This window comes from Schistocerca americana, chromosome 3, assembly GCF_021461395.2.
Source record: "Schistocerca americana isolate TAMUIC-IGC-003095 chromosome 3, iqSchAmer2.1, whole genome shotgun sequence".
Lineage (NCBI taxonomy): Eukaryota > Metazoa > Arthropoda > Insecta > Orthoptera > Acrididae > Schistocerca > Schistocerca americana.
Genome location: NC_060121.1, coordinates 768,602,691 through 768,615,686, shown reverse-complemented (window position 1 = coordinate 768,615,686; position 12,996 = coordinate 768,602,691). Strand labels below are relative to the sequence as shown.

General features: G+C 40.5%; 1 protein-coding gene across 4 annotated transcripts in view; it reads left to right on the top strand.

The window, feature by feature from the left end:
- Positions 1 to 12,996, top strand: part of LOC124605807 (UDP-glucosyltransferase 2-like) — a 98,660-nt gene that overhangs the window by 42,093 nt on the left and 43,571 nt on the right. The window contains exon 1 of one of the 4 annotated variants that reach the window (XM_047137714.1): positions 11,913 to 11,937. The exons of the other annotated variants lie outside the window; for them this stretch is intronic. The gene's annotated coding sequence lies outside the window, so the exon portion shown is untranslated. Of the gene's footprint in view, positions 1 to 11,912; positions 11,938 to 12,996 lie in introns of those variants that run through there. 4 annotated transcript variants of the gene reach the window in all.

Sequence of the window (12,996 nt, the reverse complement as noted above, 5' to 3'; positions counted from 1 at the left end):
AACGCGATATGACATGCGGTCGTCCTGTTCTCAAACAATAAGTGCACAATCTAAATACCTATTCGACTGAAACATGAAGAAACTCATATACACATCATTTTGACCCACTAAAGGATTCTGCAGATGATTTGCTGACAGGGTTTTACCAAAATATGAACTATTATGAGCTATATATTTCGAAACAGAGAACTCATTAACGTACCTCTTACTTTTCCAGGTAACAATATATTTTGTTTCAGAAAATTTTAGTGTCACAGAGTTTAATGCAACTGCTTCGTTACAATGCTACGCAATACAATATATTCTTTGTCCTTCAAATACATTACAGTTTTTATACGAAAATATTTTTCATTATTAATTTTTTTACTTTTCTTCAAAAGTTACACAAAATGTGACATTTTATTTTATAATGATAAGTTTCAGAACGTGCAGTTTACAGCATCCGTATAAATGACCATTGCTAACGTTAATGGACACATTATTATTTTTAGTCCTCCTCATGCAACTACACTTAATTTTGTTTAACTGGCTACCAGTTTTTAAGGATAAATTCCTCAATAGAACAGAAGAAACTATACCGGAGAAATAATTTAAAGTTAGATTTAAAATTTGCTTTGCTTCCTGTCAGACATTTTATTTTATTGGGAAAATGATCAAAACTTTGTTGTTGTTGCGTATTTTAATCATTTATTAGCCACTGAGAGCTTTAACAAAGGGTAATAAACGTCATTTTTCCCTCTAGTATTACTTATGAGAATTTCATTAGGGAATATATGCATTGTGATGGTGCGGATAAAATGCCTAGCTCCTTGAAGAGGTATCTACAGAGTCCATTTTCAGAGAACCATTTAATAATTCCTTGCAAATCAGGTTTTACCAACTCTTCTGTTGCTTTCTGTCCAACGGAACTTATTATAACACTAGTATTGTATGAAGAGTATGCCAGTTTTGCTTGTTGAATGTTTAGTGCAAGGTCATTCATATGCACGAATATATGGAATAGGTGTCCCAAAATTGAACGCTGTGAAACCCTTTTTGTAATTTTTTTTCCCGGTCACTACAATTTTCTGTCTTTCCAACATTGTCTGAATTACTCAGTACGACGTTTTGCACACTGTCTGTCTGTCTGTTCCATAAACCTTGAATTTTCTAAAGAGTATCATAATCTACACAATAAATGCCCTGGAAAGATCATAAGAAATATGCTATCATAAGAAATATGCTATTATTTAAGGCTTGTACCATTTGATGGTAAATGTATAAGTGGCATTCTCAGTCGAGTGACCCTTATGGAATCCAAACTATGATATGATAAGTTAACTGTTTCCACATAAAGTGTGCGACTTGTGTTGAGAGCATTATTTTTTCGAATATTCTGGAAAACTATGTCAATACGATAACTGTACTATAGTTGTTTGAATCTGCCTTTTCACCTTTCTTATGAAGCAGTTTAATAACCCATATTTTAACCTGTCTGGAAAAATTCCCTATGCCGTGGCGCAAATTTCGCTTTGGGCATTACTTATTAAGCTCGAACAACTTTTCAGAATTCTGTTCGAAACTCCATTAACCCTTATGAGCTTTCGGTTTTTAGAATTTTTAGAAGAGCATTTATTTCGGTGAAGGATGTAGGTGATACTTCTAGTTTCTTAAAGTTTTGTGGAGTGACGTTTGTAATATATTCTCTTGCTTCTTCAACTGAACGATTTAATCCTATGTTTTCTGCTAAATTTTGAACGTGATTGTTAAAAGTACATGTAACCTGTGAAATGTTGGTCACAGAACTGTCATTTAGTTTAATTGTTATGGAATATTGTACGCTAACTGGCTGTTCTGTCTTCTATATGACAGTTCCAAATAGTTTTAATGGTACTATCGGGAGTTACTTATTTCTGTCAGGACATGCATACTGCTGGACATTTTAATGAATTAGCTAGAAAAACTTGATTAGGCCTACAGTTTCATGTGTCTTTATTAATTTAATAAACAAATTACTTGATATACATGCATTGATACAAAGTGCGATGGGAGAAGTATGACCAGGTGCTGCTGCAAGACCTATAGTCACGTCAGGTGCTGTGCTAGTCTGATATTCTCCGATACGCAGTAGCGTAGTCCTACTGTTGGGTACACATACGTCGTCGACGTTGCTCACGCTGCCATGGCAACTTGTCTTCCTCCTGAGCGCTCACCATGGCCCTGACCTGCCGCTGGCACAGTCATGCACTATGTCATTCAAATGCGTATACTGTACCCCCCTGCTCTCTCTCACAACTCGAGTACTGTGCGCCATACGCACGCAACACGTAGCCACAGTTACTAAACCCAACTCCTTTGCCCACACATATGATGTTCTACTACTCTGCGGCTTACAGAGGATGTCATTAATATTCGATCAGGTACTATTTCTAATAATTTTCGTTTTCAGTCGTTTCATTAAGTGTTAAGTGTAGACAAACGTGCACCGGATGTTAAAAAAACACTGAGACACTGACTCACTGTAAAATAATCTGTCATCTTATTATTCTGTAATGCTGCTTGGTCCACAAAGTCGCAGTGGGACACAAGGGAACTAACACGACGTTTGGACAGCGATAATTTGTTTTTCTTACCGTGTGAAAATTGCAGTCACAGAGATATTGCAAGTCTGCTGATTATACTGAGAAGGAAGATCGCTTAAAATCTGTCCCACAATAAGCGTAGGCAGGGATCCTAAACGAAAGAGGCAGACGCTTAGTGATTTTTAAAGATGAAGTGTAATTTTCAGTTACGTGCGCGTTAAACTGCAATCCAACTGCTGCAAGAATATTGCAACCTAAAGTGAATAAGTATCTGAGAAAAAGCGCTCAGCAGAAGAATCGCAAGGAAAACGCTGTAAGTCAGCAAAGACAACCCGGAAAAAAGTCCCCATTTCTCAAGGGACCATCTAAACTAAAGGTCAAAGAGATTAAACGATATTATGTTCGCTGATGAGAGAAAATTCAACGTCGTTTGGAATAAATATCGTCTAGCGAAAGCAAAACGACGAGCTATAGGTGGATAACTGTGATCAAATGTTAAAACACGGTAGGAAGAATGTCTTAATGCCGTGCTGTACTTCGTCAGGTGGTGTTCGGAAGATTTCTGTCACTAAGAGCTCTTTAAAGAAGAAGGAACATCTGGTCATTGTGAAGCAGAACGATGACAGAAAAATTTAAACTTTTACAGGATAGTGAGCCGAAGCACACTTCTCTGGTAACATCCAAGACCGTTGGATAGCGGTTGTGAAACATAAAGGGTATTTCACGAAGTATTGAAAACCAATATTGTTCCTGCAATCGAGAACAATTTATATTGTGACCAAATGTTAAAGACACTAACGAGCTAATCCGTAAAATATAATTTTAGAAAATATGTGTTATTCCATTACGTTAGAAATTGTATACCACGCTTTCTATACACTGATGTCCAAAATTAAAGCAACAAACGGAAATTTCTCCAAGTTGCATTTATTTTGCTACAAAACGGTACAAACAGGTAATAGTAAAGTAGAAACAACCTAAAGAATACAGAACATAGATAACTGCAACACAGATACCACGAGGGGAAGTATGAACCAGGAGTTTCCCTATAGATGGTGCTAGCCGTCAGTGTACGGCCCGTGAGACCGCGTCCAGAGCGCTCAGGAAGAATGTCAACACACGGTAAGCCATGTTCCAAACATCGATATCTGTTTCAAACCTGTAAACATGTCGAGGTTCTTGCCTACGAAGTCCGATTTGCGGACACCATTGGTTTTCTGTTATCATCTGAAGACAACTGTTGCTGAATCGCATCGATTGCTTGCCGAAGCTTTCGGCGAACATGCTCTTGGGAAAACACAGTGTTTCGAGTGGTTCAAAAAAGTCAAAAGTGGTTATTTTGACGTGAGAAACGACGAGCGCGGAAAACCAGCGAAAACGTTCGAAGACAACGAATTGAAGGCCTTAATGGATGAAGATGATACTCAAACTTAACAGGAACTCGCGCAAGAATTGAATGTGACGCAGAAAGCCGTTTCTCTTCGCTTGAAAGTACTGGAAAGGCACAGAAAGTGGGAAAATAGGTTCTGCATCAACTGAATGCAAGACAGCAAGTAAATTGAAACACCATTTGTGAAATGCCGCTCACCAGATACAAACAAAAATCGTTTCTCCATCGAATAGTGATAGGTGATGAAAAATGGATTTATTTTCAGAATCCTAAGCGTCGTAATCCATGGGTGAAGCCTGGCAAACCATCGTCATCCACTGCAAGACCAAATCGCTTTGGAAAGAAAATGCTCAGTGTTTGGTGGGATCGGAAGGGTGTCATCTATTGTAAGCTGCTAAAACCTGGTGAAACCGTTAACACTGATCGCTACATAGCATTAAATCGAGAATCATGTGAAAACGACCGGAATATGGACAAATGCAACACAGTCATATTTCTCCATTTTAACATGCCATCACACACAGCAAAGCTGAGGCGTTCAGTTGGCAAATTCTAGGGCATGCGTCTCATTGTCCAAACTTGGCTCCGTCCGATTGTCATCTACTTGCATCACTGGGACACGCTCTCGCTGAACAACTCCTCAGTTCATATGTAAATATACGAAAATTACTAGCTAACTGGTTCGCTTCAAAAGAAGAACTGTTTTTCTGGCGTGGCATTCATAGCGTGCCGGAGAGGTGGGAGAAACATATAGACAGCAATGGATATTATTTTGAATAAAATGTTGTTTACCAGTTTCAAACAACAGATGTGTAATTACTGCAACCAAAATCCGGTTTCATACTTCTACATCTGATAACAGTATACGAAAATGTTCTTCGTTTCTTTTCAACTTAACAAATTTGCACACATTGCGACAACTGGTTAACGTGCTCACTGTGTGGTGTGACCAGCAATACAGACCTGGCAGCAATACAGGACTGACAACATGATGTGAATAATGTCATCAATGTCATGTTGAGGCAATTGTTGTTGTTGTGGTTTTCAGTCCAGAGACTGGTTTGATGCAGCTCTCCATGCTACCCTATTCTGTGCAAGCTTCTTCATCTCCCAATCCGTAGTGCGACCTACATCCTTCTGAATCTGTTTAGTGTATTCATCTCTTGACCTCCCTCTACGATTTTTACCCTCCACGCTGCCCTCCATTACTAAACTGGCGATCCCTTGATGTCTCAGAATACGCCCTACCAGCCGATCCCTTCTTCTAGTCATGTTGTGCCACAAATTTCTCTTCTCCCCAATTCTATTCAATACCTCCTCATTAGTTATGTGATCCACCCATCTAATCTTCAACATTCTTCTGTAGCACCACATTTTGAAAGCTTCTATTCTCTTTTTGTCTAAACTATTTATCGTCCATATTTCACTGCCATACATGGCTACACTCCATACAAATAGTTTCAGAAACGACTTCCGGACACTTAAATCTATACTCGATGTTAACAAATTTCTCTTCTTCAAAAACGCTTTCCTTGCCATTGCCAGTCTACATTTCATATCCTCCCTACTTCGACCATCATCAGTTATTTTGCTCCCCAAATAGCAAAACTCCTTTACTACTTTAAATGTTTCATTTCCTAATGTAATTCCCTCAGCATCACCCGACTTAATTCGACTACATTCCATTATCCTTGTTTTGCTTTTGTTGATGTTCATCTTATGTCCTTCTTTCAAGACACTGTCCATTCTGTTCAACTGCTCTTCCAAGTCCTTTGCTGTCTCTGACAGAATTACAATGTCGTCGGCGAACCTCAAAGTTTTTATTTCTTCTCCATGGATTTTAATTCCTACTCCGAATTTTTCTTATGTTTCCTTTACTGCTTGCTCAATATACAGATTGAATAACATCGGGGATAGGCTACAATCCTTTCTCACTCCCTTCCTAACCACTGCTTCCCTTTCATGCCCCTCGACTCTGATAACTGCCATCTGGTTTCTGTACAAATTGTAAATAGCCTTTCGCTCCCTGTATTTTACCCCTGCAACCTTCAGAATTTGAAAGAGAGTATTCCAGTCAACATCGTAAAAAGCTTTCTCTAAGTCTACAAATGCTAGAAACGTAGGTTCGTCTTTCCTTAATCTATCTGAGGGTATTTCGCCTATCTCATATATCTTGCTCACTAGATGGTAGAGTTTTGTTAGGTCTGGCTCTCCCAAGGCTGTCAGTAGTTCTAATGGGATGTTGTCTACTCCCGGGGCCTTGTTTCGACTTAGGTCTTTCAGTGCTCTGTCAAACTCTTCACGCAGTTTCATATCTCCCATTTCATCTTCATCTACATTCTCTTCCATTTCTATAATAGTGTCCTCAAGAACATCGCCCCTGTATAGACACTCTATATACTCCTTCCACATTTCTGCTTTCCCTTCTTTGCTTAAAACTGGGTTTCCATCTGAGCTCCTGATATTCATGCAAGTGATTCTCTTTTCTCCAAAGGTCGCTTTAATTTTCTTGTAGGCAGTATCTATCTTACCCCTAGTGATATGCGCCTCTACATCCGTACATTTATCCTGTAGCCATCTCTGCTTAGCCATTTTGCACTTCCTGTCGATCTCATTTTTGAGGCGTTTGTGTTCCTTTTTTGCCTGCTTCAATTGCTGCATTTTTGTATTTTCTCCTTTCATCAATTAAATTGAATATCTCTTCTGTTACCTAAGGGTTTCTATTAGCCCTAGTCTTTTTACCTACTTGATCCTCTGCTACCTTCCATATTTCGTCTCTCAAAGCTGCCCATTCTTCTTCTACAGTTTTTCTTCCCCCACTCTTGTTAATCGTTCCCTAATGCTCTCCCTGAAGCTCTCTACAGCCTCTGGTTCTTTCAGTTTATCCAGGTTCCATCTCCTCAATTTCCCACTTTTTTGCAGTTTGTTCAGTGTTAATGTACAGTTCATAACCAACAGATTGTGGTCACAGTCCACATCTGCCCTTGGAAATGTCTTACAATTTAAAACCTGGTTCCTGAATCTCTGGCTTACTATTATATAATTTATCTGATACCTTCCAGTATCTCCAGGCTTCTTCCACGTGTACAACCTTGTTTCATAATTCTTGTACCAAGTGTTAGCTATGATTAAGTTATGCTCTGCGCAAAATTCTACCAGGCGGCTTCCTCATTCATTCCTTACTCCCATTCGATATTCACCTACTACGTTTCCTTCTCTTCCTTTTCCTACAGTCGAGTTTCAGTCACCCATGACTATTGAATTTTCGTCTCCCTTCACTATCTGAATAATTTCTTTTATTTCATCATACATTTTATCAATGATGAGGCAATAATGCTCATTTTTCCTACAGGGCTGCTCGCAAGTCTTGGAGAGTGGTTGGTGGACGTTGATGTGATGCAACCTGCCTCCCTAGTGCATCCCACACATTCCGTGTGGATTCAAACCGGGAGAGAGAGCAGACCACTCCATGCGTGCCGTATTTTCTGTTTCAAGAAAACATCAATCACTCGATCTCTATGAGGTCGAGCACTATCGTCCATCAATATGAAGTCTAGGGGGAGCACAGCACCTCGTAAAAACTGTACATGATGTCCCAAGACATCGTTACGATATCTGAATCTTTCCAGTTCAACTGTACAATTTCATGAAGGGGTGTTCCAGTGACCAACACCGTGCCTGCCCACACCATTAACGATCCTCCTCGATATCGGTCTCTTTCCACAGTTTTCGTCTCGAAATTGTGCTTAGATGTGAATCCATCAGTACTACTGGCGGCAGTGATACAATTTTGATATCTAATTGATATGCAAATTAATTAAATTGATCAATTAATAACCCATGACTATGCCCACCCCAAACCCTGGATGATGTCCTGTGTTTTTCTTAACGAGTACTCTCCTGAAATCATGAGTGTTTTTATTACTATTGTCACGACTGTGTGTTTAAAAAGCAGGTGTCACCACAGTCCTGTGTTTTTTTTGTGATTCTTAGACTGTAATTGTAAAATAAAAACACCACTTGAATTATTGCTCAATGCAGATCCTAGAAATGATAGTGTTATCTTCTTTCCTGACATGTGAGTAGATTACAAGAAACAGGCTGTGATGATCAAATTGTTTACAAAACTAGAACACAAGAATCTGCTGTATGATTAGAAGCTTTGCAGCCATGCCGGGAGTTATGGAGGATATAGTAACTGGTTTCGATGTAGCGGCAGGGAGAGAGATTTTATAGAAAGTTGTGTTGCAAGACAGGCTCTCACAATTTGTTTCGTAAATGCAGTAGTGATATAGCTTTGCATCGATGAAACAGGACTTGCCATAGTGTACAAAGCAACAACATCCTCTTGAATTATATGTTGCTGTTGAACGTAAAAATGATTGTTTTGTTCAAAATGTGAGCCAATGGTGTGAAAGATTGTATTCTGTAATGTCATGTGTCTGAAGTGTTTGTAGTAGACACACGCATGACAATTTATTTATAGACATTTGTTTGAACACAAGAGATGCTCTCAGGTCCTTTAATTTGTCCATGAAGCTGAAAGAAATTTCTAAACATAGCTTTTTTCCTTTGGAGTTTAAATTTTCTCCTTTTCTTTACAGTAGTGTTGGTTTCGAAATAACGAGAATATTATGCGGTAATCGGTATCTTCCACAGCAAAATAATGGAAGCTTTCTTTTCCCTTAATTTTAAGTAGGGTGGGCATGTGTTGTAGGTCCAATTGTACCCTGCAGTCGAACGTAAAAACTATACTATTTTTGCTCATAAAACTAATTTTGCTCATAAAACTAAAAGAAAATGGACTGTGTCTATTTTTCTGGAAAGAGGACATATATTATTGTTATGATTGCGTTCTCATTTTTAATAGATACTGAATTATAAATATGTTGACATTAAATACAATTCTTTTCCATTGCGGAATGGCATCATCCAATGTGTGTGGTCTCCTAACACAGATGTAGAGGTGGGGTGGTACAACTAAATTTTCCTTTTGTGTTGGTGAAGGGCCATCACCTGAAGGCAGAGTGGGTATCGGTGGCATCCGCAGGGGTATGGCAGAATGCCAGGTGTAGGCAGCGACTGTGAGGTGATGGCTATTGGCCACAGAAAAACCATCAGGTGCTCGGTGATAGCAGTTGACCATTTGAAACAGCCTGTGTCCCCCCCCCCTCCTCCACCCATAGGTGGAGGGAGAGAGAGCGAGGGGCAAAGTGAGGGAGAGAAGGAGGAGAGAGATATGGGGAGGTAAGAGGGCATCGAATTTCAGCAGTTTGTGTTTGTACACCGAGGAGAATGCTTAATCAACTACTGCCTCCTCTCAGTCCTTGGGGACGACGATTTTCCACTGTACATGTGTTGCATTATGGCTGATTTATTATGAGTGCTGGTTTTTCCACGAGAATTTAGAAGTGTAGTTAGAAGTGATGCACTTTTTCCATCAGTTGTGGCAGAGTGTATTGGCTTTGATTAACTGGGCTGCAGGGTCATCCTCAAACAGGTGTCTGCAGTGCTCTCTAATGTCAAACAGTGAAAGATTGTGTCCTCAGCTGGATGCTTACAGGTAATACACTTATTAAACTCCTCTTTCTCGAACACCAGCAACTTCTCAGTTGACTATATTTCCCACCAGAAAATAAAGGTGGTACCTTACATCCCAGCCTTTTTCCCACTGGCTTGTAGGTGAAAGGTGGAGTCTGAGTGTGCCTGCCACTAGTTTTGAGTGGCACTGTGAAATTTTTTCATGGCAGGATAACACCAGCTGTATGGGATCACCAATTTTTGAGTTCAGAAAAGGCTCTGCCATTTTTAATATCCTGCCAATTCCTGGGCAAAGTGTTGGGTGACACGCCAGCACATCCCTGGGACAAAGAATTTCCCACCAAAATTCGATGTTCCTGATAAAATTTGTAATTCCCACCAAAATTCGAAATTACCATGGGCAAAGGAGGGGGGGGGGAGGGGTGGGGAGGTTGGAGGGGACTGGGACCCGCGTACAGGCTGAGAAAAATACAAGACATCATCCAAGGGTGGGGTTGGCCACATTCAGGGTGGAGGGGTAATTAATTACCTGATAAATTTAATGAATTTGCGTATCGAAATTGCACCAGTACCGCCAGTACCCTACTACTTCCGTCGTGAATCACTGTCCAGACCAAATCAAGACTCATCTGTGATAAGAATATTGGTCCACTGTTCGACTGTCCATGTGGCATGTTGACGACTCCACTGCATACGTTCCCTTCTGTGAAGACGCGCCTGAGGGACACATACAGCATGTCTCCGGCAATAAAGGCCACTTTGCCGAAGCCTTCTCTACATCGTTTGCCTCGATACAGCACGTCCAGTGGATGCTGCGAGGCCACACGCCAGCTGCTGCGCAGTTCTGAGGCGGTACCGCAATGCCGTTACAGCCAGATATCGGTCCTCTCTTTCGGATGTCGCACCGGTCGGCCCTGGACTGGTCTTTGGAATAGAGTTTCAGTCTCTATAAACTGTCGCCACATCCGAGAAACAACTGAACAATTCACGTTAAGCCACCGGGCCCCATGAGTTCTATTCTGCTTCCATTCGTCCTATGGCTCTCCATCGTATAGACTGGTAGGCGTCTTCTCTCTGCCATACTGCACCGTCTGTGATTGTGTACACAGTGATTGTGAATATGGGACTACCCGCCAAACACTACTCCGTCTTCTAGGTGCCCTGATATCATATTCCTGTCGACCGAAATGGCGTCTTCCGTGCAGAACACGATCGTACTGATATTTGTTGACAGTTTGTATGATTATATCGTGAATTAGAAATAGGACGGAAAACAGCGGTTTGTTCCTTTCAGATTGGACACCAGTATAAATTAATAGAATGCATTTTTCCTTTGTTGAAATCATGTTTGTCTTACATATGTGCATGAAATAAAATACATACTCGTCTGACTTTCAAATTATGCTTCTAACACTTCATAGTTTAGTTCGCACAACAGTCTCATGCGACAATGTTCTTTTGTGAGTGTGGAAGACACTGGGTGATCAAAAAGTCAGTATAAATTTGAAAACTTAATAAACCACGGAATAATGTAGATAGAGAGGTAAGAATTGACACACATGCTTGGAATGACATGAGGTTTTATGAGAACAAAGAAAAAAACAAAGTTCACAAAATGTCCGACAGATGCGCGTCGTTTGGTGATGATCGTGCGCACAGCCGCCACTTTCGTCATGCTTGGCCTCCCAGGTCCTCAGACCTCAGTCCGTGCGATTATTGGCTTTGGGGTTACCCGAAGTCTTAAGTGTATCATGATCGACCGACATCTCTAGGGATGCTGAAAGACAACATCTGACGCCAATGCCTCACCATAACTCCGGACATGCTTTACAGTGCTGTTCACAACATTATTCCTCGACTACAGCTATTGTTGAGTAATGATGGTGGACATATTGAGCATTTCCTGTAAAGATCATCATCGTTGTTTTTTCGTACTTTGTTATGCTAATTAGTTTTCAAATTTATACTGACTTTTTGATCACCCGGTACTTTCACCTAACGAAGTGAGTGTAGTCTAACGACGCAACACAATTTACCTTAAGGAACTGAAACTTTTAGTAAAAAGGACGAAAGTTTAGGGTTTAGCAAACCATCGAGTTCTAGGTCATTGGAGACCCGACTGGTAGCTCTAGTTGGGGAAAGAGGGGAAAGGAAATTTGAGGTAACCCTTCCGAAGAAGGTAACGTGACATAAGCGATTTTGTGACACTAACGAGACTCAAAATGTCAGTACCTGAATTAGGTTTTCAAAGGATGAAGGTCAGTACAGCTCTTCAGCAGACGTCATCGTCCTTCATTTACGCGTTATTGAGGCTGTCGATTAGAAAACGCGATTACGGGAAGACAATTATCTCGCTTTTATCTCACGATATCATATGACCCATGTGTGTCGCTCAGTTTTAATGCGTGCATGGATTCGTGCAATCTTCATAACAGCTTGGCATTTGTATGTACCGACATTTACTGTATATTCCCTCTAAAACTGTTTTTCTCTGTTTTAGTATTTTAGTACTTTAAAATATTACAGTCGTGCCATTTGAGACCATGACGTCCGTATAAAGGTTTTGGGTACTTGTCGTAATACGTTTTAAGATCTATTTCTATTTATATTTTTCTATTCAGCTATGTGAAACTTGAAATTAATTCTAATGAGGGCTTTCAAAACATTTCCACAACATTTTACCGCCATGTGTAGCATCCGGGTTCAATTACCGGTACTTTAAGGGACTTTTGTTTGTGGGAAAGCTGGAGCAATGGGGTGCAGCCTTGTGAGACTATTTGAGGGACTAGCTGAACGAGGAGTCTACAGTCTGGAACCACACGACCGCTACGGTCGCTGTTCGAATCCTGCCTCGGGCATGGATGTGTGTGATGTCCTTAAGTTAGTCAGGCTTAAGTAGTTCTAAGTTCTATGGGAATGATGACCTCAGAAGTTAGGTCCCATAGTGCTCAGAGCCATTCGAATCATTTTTTGAACGAGGAGTATTGGTTCCGCGGTCTGGAAAGCTGATGGCGATCGGGAGAGCGGGGTGCTGACGCCGTATGGCAGAGGGTGACACGGCGGCCGGCCATAACCACGTGTTTCTCTGGGAATGATGATGGAGCTACTTTAATATAAATGTCGAACATTACTGATTTAAAAACTGAGTACACTCCTAAATTACGATGTTGGCATTCATTTTAACTAAAGGTCAGAACTTTGATTTATAGCATTTGAAGAAACAAGAACATTTTACAGCTGAACTGGAACCAATGGTCATCTTCAATGAAAGTGTGCTAGGTGTATGCCAACGTGGCGTTATACGTATTATAACTTAACGTTTCATACCGTATTCCGAGGAAGATGTGATCTTCTTACAGTATAGATAGAGCTGTATTCGTCCCGTAGAGTTAATGTGCAATACAGTTCGATACTTTGGTGTACCTTCAGAGGGTGGGGATTATACTTAACGTCCTCCAACTACCTCGACAGGTGGACCCTGATAATATTTTCTGTTAATGGTGT